This window comes from Lepisma saccharinum, chromosome 9 (assembly GCF_977018435.1).
Source record: "Lepisma saccharinum chromosome 9, izLepSacc3.1, whole genome shotgun sequence".
Lineage (NCBI taxonomy): Eukaryota > Metazoa > Arthropoda > Insecta > Zygentoma > Lepismatidae > Lepisma > Lepisma saccharinum.
The window spans coordinates 69273093-69283404 of NC_139237.1; positions in this window are offsets into that span (position 1 = coordinate 69273093).

Consider the following 10312-nt stretch of genomic DNA (forward strand, 5'->3'; position numbering starts at 1 on the left):
TCACCCTTTACTTCTTTCACACTCTCTCTCTCAACATTCACTTCTCTTCTAATATTTCTTTACTCACAAGGGAGGTTATCTAAGTGTCCCCCTCCGATTTAAACGTGGCAGGTGTATAGAGGGGGCCAAAGTAAGAAATACGTGTTTTTTTTTTGTTTCGGCTAAAAAACTGTTCTAGGGGCAACCCCCCCCTCAAATGTCATGATGAGAACAAATTGAAGTGGGGATCTGACCCCTGTGTCCCCCCCCGATTTCCATGAAACTTGGCAGGTGTATAGAGGGGGCCAAAGTAAAAAATACGTGTTTCTTTGTTTCGGCTAAAAAACTGTTTTAGGGGGCAAAACAACCCTCAAATGTCAAGATGAGGACAAATTCAAGTGGGGATCTGACCTCTGTGTCCCCCTCCGATTTCCATGAAATTTGGCAGGTGTATAGAGGGGCCCTATGCCCCCTGTTTCTTCCTAAGCCATATTTACGTGGTTTCGGGGTCAGATCCCCACTTCAATTTCTCCTCATCGTGACATTTGAGGGGGGGGGGGTTGCCCCCTAAAACAGTTTTTTAAGCTGAAACACAAAAACTCGTACTTCTTCCTTTGGGCCCCTCTATACACCTGCCAAGTTTCATGGAAATCGGAGGGGGACACTTAGATAACCTCCCTTGTCAGTGTGCCATATTCTACCTAGTTACCTCATTTAGCGCCTGTGAACCAACTTTTTTCATACGAATATAAATTCCCGGAAAATTTCAAGTTGGCCGATTTTGTTTTACTTGCTTGCATTGATGTTTTATTTCTATTATCTAATTAATATAAATATGTACAATAAATAATAATTGTTGCGGTAAACCAAAACACAAATTTTCAGAATACGCCTTTACTGTTGTAGGTAGTATAATACGAAACTTATATTTCCTAAAAACTTACATGAGGGAAGGATTAGATTGTTGACAGTGTCTGCAAAGATTTATGCGTACCAATACTAACAATAATACGCACAAAATAATGATAAGCTGAAACTAACAACCGCTTTGGTGTTAAATAAATAATCCATTTAAAAATTTTCTTGACATTTTTTGTGGTAGGACAGCTGCTTTCATACAGATTTTAGTGATCCTAACTAGACATTAGTTTCTGGTTCTGTTTGTATTACTTTTATCTGACCATGTAATAATAATAATTTATCTTTTTAATAGTACTACGAGACATTTTAATCTTATGAATATATTAATTATCATTACATGTGAGTCCCCTTGATAAAGGTAAAGTGCTTCCCTGTGCTTAGCACTACGCCATGAAGGCGTATAGGGGGTGTGGGGGTGACGCCCCACACTTTCTTGATCCGGTCATGAGTGGGGGGTGATGTGATCAGCATCACGCCCCTGACCGCCTTTACCCCCCAGGGTTTCCCCCAGGTACCCATGTCATTCGACGCTGGGTGGGCGCCGGGGCCGCTTCCAACGTTAGAAAAGTTCCCGGATTTGTACCGGCCGGGGATCGAACCCGGGACCTTGAGCATGGTAGTCAGACGCGTTACCGACATTTTTTTTTTAAAAGGAAATACCCCCTACACGGAGGTAACCCCCACCATTCACTCTTTTTCTCACTTTTACACTTTTCAATTCTTACATTTTCTTTGTTTCTTATCAACTGGACGAACAAAAATACCCATGCCTTACCCGGGACTCGAACCCAGAACCCCTGGCGTTGTAGCGCGCTCTGCTAACCACTTTTTTATATATAAAGGAAATACCCCCTACACGGAAGTATCCCCCACCATTCACTCTCTTTCTCACTTTTACACTTTTCAATTCTTACATTTTCTTTGTTTCTTATCAACTGGACGAACAGAAATACCCATGCCTTACCCGGGACTCGAACCCAGAACCCCTGGCGTTGTTGCGCGCTCTGCTAACCACTTCGCCACGGAGGTCGACAATCAAAATACCACTTCGCCACGGAGGTCGACACCGACTGAGCCTTCTTAAAATATACTTCTAGATCTGAGGGCTTCCCCGATGGCGTAGTGGTTACGTCGCCGCCTTGTAATGAAGGGGTCCCCGGGTTCGATACCCTGTGGAGGCACATGAAACAGTGGTTCGGATCCCACTATAAACTGTAGGTCCCATGCCGATTAGCCTTTCTGTGCATAAAGTGGACTTAACAACAACAATTTCTAGATTCGTAGCTAGTTGCTACATATGATAATAAAAATAAACATAATGTTTGCAACAATGACACCATATTGTGCAGCTTAACGTATTAAGTACTAGTATGTTATGTCATTGTGAGCAGCTTGTAAAGTTCACCCAGAAACTATTTAATTTACGACTACAACACAGGTAACAAATCTTTCCCGATTAAAAAATAAATTGCATGGCAACCCTGCACAAGGAAGGGAGACATTTCAGCTCCAGCAGCCGAGCAGAAGAAAGTTGCAGTCTTGCAACGCGAGCACGAAACAAGTCAGCCCCCCCCCCCCTTTTTTTTCTGCGTCAGTCAGCTGTTTCCTAGATACCCGCCCGTCTGCTGCTTGCCATTAGATTAGAGCAATATCGACTTCAATATCGCTGGCTATTCCGCCGTTTAACAAATGTAACCTTGAGTCCGATGTTTGTCGAAAAGATAATGCAAGTGCATGTCGAAGCTTGCTTTCCGTGCATGAATATAGCATGTTAAGGGCTTGCGTATTAGTTGCATGTAGATATTTGTCCAAAAATTTGCATCTCGCTATGTATGTTCGGAGGGCGCAATAGTATTTTTAGAGCCAAAACGACCATAATTGACCTTCGTTAGAATTTTTTGCGGTTAGGTCTCGCTTATTGCACACCATATTGATAGGGTGACTATAATATTTTGACCCAAAAACGGGACATCCCAAGGATATCAGTTTACCACCCCCTTCCCTAAAATATCGATTAGGCCTAATTATAAAATTGTTATCGTTAACGTATTAAAGGATGAATCACATAAATTATACAACATAAACAATAAATAAAATATGATCTCCCGTTGTCAAAAGGTATTATTATAATCTCGTTTCTCATCCTTTCTGATCAACCTTAGGTGTTGAAGTTGAGTAATGCCAGAAGTATTTACCAGAAGAACCAATCTTATTGAGAGGAGCTTTATTCTTCATTAACCGTTCATAAATATCCTCCACATATCACTCACACAACGTGAGATTTGTCTTTTGATTTGGTGTCAAGATGCAAAAACTTTAAATTCTCCTTGATATTCCGTAAAGAAATGCATGCTTAGTCACTGCTCTACAAATACGAGACTAGACACACACACAAAACAATACAAGATATTTTTTTAGCATGAAATGTCTCTCAAATTTTGACTTTGTTTTCAAGGAAACTCCTAAACTTTTATAAAACGGGACAAATATGGACGCCTCTGAAACGGGACTGTCCAGGTCAAAACGGAACGTATGGTCACCCTATATATTGAGCTCCGAGGGAAATGGACCCAGAAGCAGTGGCGTATGCTGGGCTATCTCACTATGACACGTGGTCCTATGCTATGGAGGAAGGGAGAAGAGTAGGCTCACGTAAACTCCGTGTGTAAGTTGTTAGACACACCATTTAATCGTTTTCGGCGTCTTCAAGAGGTCACTTTGCCATGCAAGTGGCAGCAAGGTTGCCAACTCGTACGAAATCAGGTTGCCAACTCGTAAGAAATGAGGTTGCCAACTCGTAAAAAAATGAGGTTGCCAACTCGTAAGAAATCAGAGGGCCTCCCCGATGGCGCAGTGGTAGCGTTGTCGCCTTGTAATCAAGGGGTCTCGGGTTCGATACCCGGTGGAGGCACATAGTGGTTCGGATCCCACTTTAAACTGTAGGTCCAGTCCCGATTAGCCTTACTGTGCATAAAGTGGACTTAAAACGCCAAATCAATCAATCAATCAATCGTAAGAAATCAGGTTGCCAACTCGTAAGAAATCAGGTTGTCAACTAGTAAAAATTCAGGTTGCCAACTCGTAAGAAATGAGGTTGCCAACTCGTAAAAAAATGAGGTTGCCAACTCGTAAAAATCAGGTTGCCAACTCGTAAAAAATCAGGTTGCCAACTCGTAAAAAATCAGGTTGTCAACTCGTAAAAAATGAGGTTGCCAACTCGTAAGATATGAGGTTGCCAACTCGTAAAAAAATGAGGTTGCCAACTCGTAAAAAAATGAGGTTGCCAACTCGTAAGAAATCAGGTTGTCAACTAGTAAAAAGCCAGGTTGCCAACTCCTAAGAAATGAGGTTGCCAACTCGTAAAAAATCAGGTTGCCAACTCGTAAGAAATCAGGTTGCCAACTAGTAAAAAATCAGGTTGCCAACTCGTAAAAAATCAGGTTGTCAACTCGTAAAAAATGAGGTTGCCAACTCGTAAGATATGAGGTTGCCAACTCGTAAAAAAATGAGGTTGCCAACTCGTAAAAAAATGAGGTTGCCAACTCGTAAGAAATCAGAGGGCCTCCCCGATGGCGCAGTGGTAGCGTTGTCGCCTTGTAATCAAGGGGTCTCGGGTTCGATACCCGGTGGAGGCACATAGTGGTTCGGATCCCACTTTAAACTGTAGGTCCAGTCCCGATTAGCCTTACTGTGCATAAAGTGAACTTAAAACGCCAAATCAATCAATCAATCAATCGTAAGAAATCAGGTTGCCAACTCGTAAGAAATCAGGTTGTCAACTAGTAAAAAGTCAGGTTGCCAACTCGTAAGAAATGAGGTTGCCAACTCGTAAAAAAATGAGGTTGCCAACTCGTAAAAAAATCAGGTTGCCAACTCGTAAAAAATCAGGTTGCCAACTCGTAAAAAATCAGGTTGCCAACTCGTAAAAAATCAGGTTGTCAACTCGTAAAAAATGAGGTTGCCAACTCGTAAGATATGAGGTTGCCAACTCGTAAAAAAATGAGGTTGCCAACTCGTAAAAAAATGAGGTTGCCAACTCGTAAGAAATCAGGTTGCCAACTCGTAAGAAATCAGGTTGTCAACTAGTAAAAAGCCAGGTTGCCAACTCGTAAGAAATGAGGTTGCCAACTCGTAAAAATCAGGTTGCCAACTCGTAAGAAATCAGGTTGCCAACTAGTAAAAAATCAGGTTGCCAACTCGTAAAAAATCAGGTTGTCAACTCGTAAAAAATGAGGTTGCCAACTCGTAAGATATGAGGTTGCCAACTCGTAAAAAAATGAGGTTGCCAACTCGTAAGAAATCAGGTTGCCAACTCGTAAAAAATCAGGTTGCCAACTCGTAAAAAATCAGGTTACCAACTCATAATAAATCAGGTTGCCAACTCCAGAATCAGCATCATCATCTCACTGATATGAATAATATTATTTACAATTTCTGATCGATTTTTGGCCTGTATTTTATCCTCTAGACTTCAGGCTTCGCAGGTAGCCTAGCTAGCCTAGAATATAGGCTCCTGCCCAGAAGAACACACAGAGAGAAAAGGATAAAGAAACAAGAGACAGGAGAGAGAGAGAGAGCGCGCGGGAAGTGCGATAACACAGAGAGAGGGAGCGAGATAGAGAAACAGAGAGAGCTAGGCAGATAAAGGGAATAAGAGAGAGATAGAGCAAAGTAATAGTGATAAACGACCCTGATAAAGACATTGACGGAGAGAGAGAGAAAAAAATGGGACTATACGTTTCCAAATTTTGTATCCTTTAAATTCACAATCGAATAGTACGTACGTTCATGCATCGATATATACAGCTGACTCTTTTTAATTCGAACTCCAAGGGGAAACAAAAAATCGAATTATCCGAAATTTGAATTAACAAATGCATGTATCATTAAAGAGGATTTCAAGGGAAATAAACATGTATTCGAATTACCAAATAATTCGAAATATTCAAGTTCGTATTAAGAAGACCACTCTCAAATTTCGGGCCTCCCCGATGGCGCATTGTCTGTCACCTTGTAATCAAGGGGTCCCGGGTTCGATACCCGGTTCGGTTCCCACTTTAAACTGTAGATCCAGTCCCGATTAGCCTTACTGTGCATAAATTGGATTTAAAGCACCAAATCAATCAATCCACTCTACATTTAAATTTTATTATTTGTGTTAAATTGATGTACTTTTAAACTTTAGTGAAATAACCTGCACTTGTTCTTTAGTTATCTGCGTTGGAAATAAATATCTCTTAAATTTTTTACGCCTACTTTTAATATACCCTATATATATATAAAAAAAATGTATCTGAATTCAGCCTTTACTGTAGAGTTACGCCATTACAGTCAACAACTGAGGACCAAAACTGGTAAACATTGTAAGTGCCAAAAGCGAAAGTGTTGGGAAATCGCATCGTTCAGCACATCAGCCAGTAAGAACGTTCACACTAGTGCCTCTTTACACGCCCTTTGAACTACTTAGAGGGCTACCAGCCACATTTCACGTTTACCACAATATAAAGCATGGCTCATTTCACAGTTTAACGTGGAAAACGGTGTTTGAATTATTGTGGCACTTACAGCGTTTACCAATTTTAGTCTTCAATTTTTGGGGGCGCCCTATTGGTGGTTCCTGTCCGGCCCTGACTATGAGTTCAGGCGCCAGCGCCTCGCTAGCTTGCAATGCAGTACAGGCAGATGTACTATGTGGAAGAGAGGTTGACATTTTTGGTGTCTTAACAAAGGGTCACCCCTTATAGCCCAAAAACACAATTATTTTTAACCTAATATTAACTGCTGTCATGAAAAAATTCATATATCGTATATATTTGTAAGGCTCGATCAATCCTATAATATTTTTCCAGATCTACTTTTTTTAAGAACTAATGGAAGAAATAATAATTGTGTCGCAATTCAATTTTTCTGAGGTGAAGATAATATTTGTATGAAAAAATGTTATTTTGCAAGAAAAGGTGTGGCAACACTGACCCAGACCAGCTGTTAAATCCAGAAAATTGATCCCGTACACGAAAACCAACACTTTTATTGTTTTACAGGGCGTGAAAATATGTGTGAATATTACTGTATAAATGATCTCTATAATATTCATCATTGGCTGTACAGTGTAACGAAGAGCTCGCGTATTACTACTTACGCTACAGTTTTTTTTTTTAATAGCATCCGTTCTATGCATGAAATGATATACGCTAACATGTCAATCTTGCAAAGAGAGACATTGAACGTGGTAGCAATGCCTGTGAAAATGTAGCTATAAAAGATGCATGAATATCAAGGGGATACTGGCAACCTGGCGTTGTTCCAAACCACGGAATCCATGTTCCAGCGCAAAATAGACGGTGCTGGAAACGGGAAAGGCAGGAAACGCAATTTTCATGGAGCCTGCAGCGGTCTCAAAATGGCTGCAGGGCAGTGAGGTTGGCATGGATATGATATTTCAAGTAATTTGGCTCTGAAGCAACGAAGTTCTATATTTAGGTACTTTTAAACAGCCAAAATTATAATAAATTTCAATAAACAGTACTTATTTTAAAGAATTTTCCTTGATACTGCCTTTCTTCTCTTTTTCAGACAAATGCGTAATGATATTCTAACCATACTTAAGTTCGTCTACCTCCGTGATGGAGTAGCTGGCACAGCGCGCTACGACGTCAGGGATAGTAGGTTAGAATACCTGCCTGAGCGTGTTTTTTCATCAATTTCATCCTGCTCGTCGTCGCGATTAGCCAAAAGTTGCAGTAAAGCGACGTTATACCGGTTTCAATCAATCCATCATATTTAAGTTCTGTTGACAGAAATGTCACGCACCCACATGCACACGTTTACTGCTTGCTTTACTTGATGTTGTTCGAATGATTGTTTTCTTGTTTAAGTAGACTTTGTACTCAGATAGGCTAAGCTTTGAAATTAATGATCTATATCCGTCTAACTTCTAATTACCTGTCCTTTAGATAATTAACGTAAATTATTGTGTCTGAAATTATATGTGTGAAATTGGTTGACTTTACGTTTCACTGGGGTAGGGGCCTCCTTGAACCCTTCTGGACGCCTGTGATTGAGGTGAACCCAGTTCAACTTACGAACCATTTATTTCTCTCTCTCTCTCTCTCTCTCTCTCTCTCTCTCACACATACACACACAGAGAGAGAGAGAGAGAGAGAGAGAGAGAGAGAAGCAGAGGAAGATATATATATATATATATATATATATATATATATATATATATATATATATATAGAGAGAGAGAGAGAGAGAGAGAGAGAGAGAGAGAGAAGCAGAGGAAGATATATATATATATATATATATATATATAGAGAGAGAGAGAGAGAGAGAGAGTGTGTGTCTGTTAGGTACCTTACTCTCACACCCTTCATTTAATTGTCTCTCATTCCTTCTCTCCTTTTTTATCCTGTCTTGTAATCTTTATCCTAGCTCACTGACCCTGTCTACTCCTCACTTTTTTATTACTTCCCTCTCTTTTTATTATATCTTGTTTTCTTCTCCATATCAAACTTATTTTCACTTCTTCACTTTTCCTACTTCTCTCTTTATATTCTCTCTTGTTCTTTTTCCTATCCCACTGACCCTTGCCCCCAGCACTTTCTATTACTTCCCTATCTTTTTAATTCTATCTTGTTTTCTTTATCTTGTCTCGCTGACCCTGTCTACTCCTCACTTTCTATCACTTCACTCTTTTCAATTCCCTCTTCTTTAATTTTCCTACCCTCCCCGATGGCGCAGTGGTAGCGCCGTTGCCTTGTAATCAAGGGGTCCCGGGTTCGATTACCGGTGGAGGCACATAGTGGTTCGGATCCCACTTTAAACTGTAGGTCCAGTCCAGATTAGCCTTACTGTGCATAAAGTTGACTTAAAACACTAAATCAATCAATCAATTTATTTTTCCTATCTCATTGATTCTCTCTCCCCTTAATTTTTTCTCCCCCTCTCTTCCTCTTTGCGTCTCTCTTTTCTCCTTCCCTTCTCTTCTCAATATCCCCACTTTCCCTCATCTTGCAGATCTGACTCTCACTCATGCATAGAGATGTAAGCAAAAGTGCAAGATATCCGGTTTAGTAGGAAAGACTCCTTCCGCAGTACCTCGCGTGCACTTGCGGTTGCCAGAAACTTCACACTTGGATCTTTTTATTTCTCAGCTCTCGATTTCACTAAACCGATTTAATTCCTGGAAACACTTTTCTTTGTAAACCTCGTCCTTAAGCCTTGTCGTAACTTTCTCTCGCAGGAGCATTACGAGATTAAATAAATTGAGAATGACATCTACAATAATGATGTAAAATTTTTCCTGTCCACTGTCAGCTATTGATGAACGTAAAACGTTATATGTATCTTTATTTTCAACTTACAAAAGGAACAAGAGCCTTTCGACAAATATAATATGTATAAGTCGATGTTAATAGTAAATTTTCAATGGCAACTGACACTACGTCGTAGATTTAGGCAACACTCAAACGCCTTGCAGGAAGCCAGAATATCAGGATATAGGTGTCCCATCTTTATTGCTGGTGACTGTACGATAGGATAAATAACACATGTTTTATGTTTTTTCTCTCCATGAAAGCGGAACTTTCCCACTCACTTTATCTTTATCCCAGTTTACAACAACAAAAGTTTGAGTAATTTCGGGATATCAGTTTGGAACCCAATTTGGCACTAAAAGGAGTAACAAAATGACTAAATTTCAATTGTGATTATGAAAACTAACGAAAACTTAAGCTTCTGAAGCTCACCTTCTCTCTCATGTAGGCAAGCTAGGCTACCTGCGAAGCCTGAAGTCTATAGAATAAAATACAGGAGAAAAATCGATCAGAAATTGTAAATAAAGTTACTCATATCAGTGAGATGAGATGGTGATTCTGAAGTTGGCAACCTGGTTTTTTCTGAGTTGGTAACCTGACTCCCTATGAGTTGGCAACCTGATTTCCTATGAGTTGGCAACCTGATTTTCTATGAGTTGGCAACCTGATTTCTTATGAGTTGGCAACCTTATTTCTATTCATAGCCTAGGACCACGTGACATACTGAGATAGCCCAGATCTTGGAATCAGTATACGCCTGCACATTGCAACATACCCGACATATTTAAAAATTTAGGCCTTTTGTGGGTGTGATCAGCACCATGCTCCAGCAGCCTTTAGTTCCCATTTACCCTTGTAATAGAAAGCAGAGTCGCTCTGCTCAGGGACATTGCTAGAAAAATTCTAACCTGAAATCACCCAGCCGGGAATCGAACCGGCCACTCGCGTTTCAGCCAGACACCCTATTGACTGGACCACTGCGGTTCACACACACACACAAACACACACACACACACACACACGTACATACAATATATACTTTAAAAAGTTGGGCTAGTATTGTATTTGAGAGTAACCGGTCAATATATTTCCAG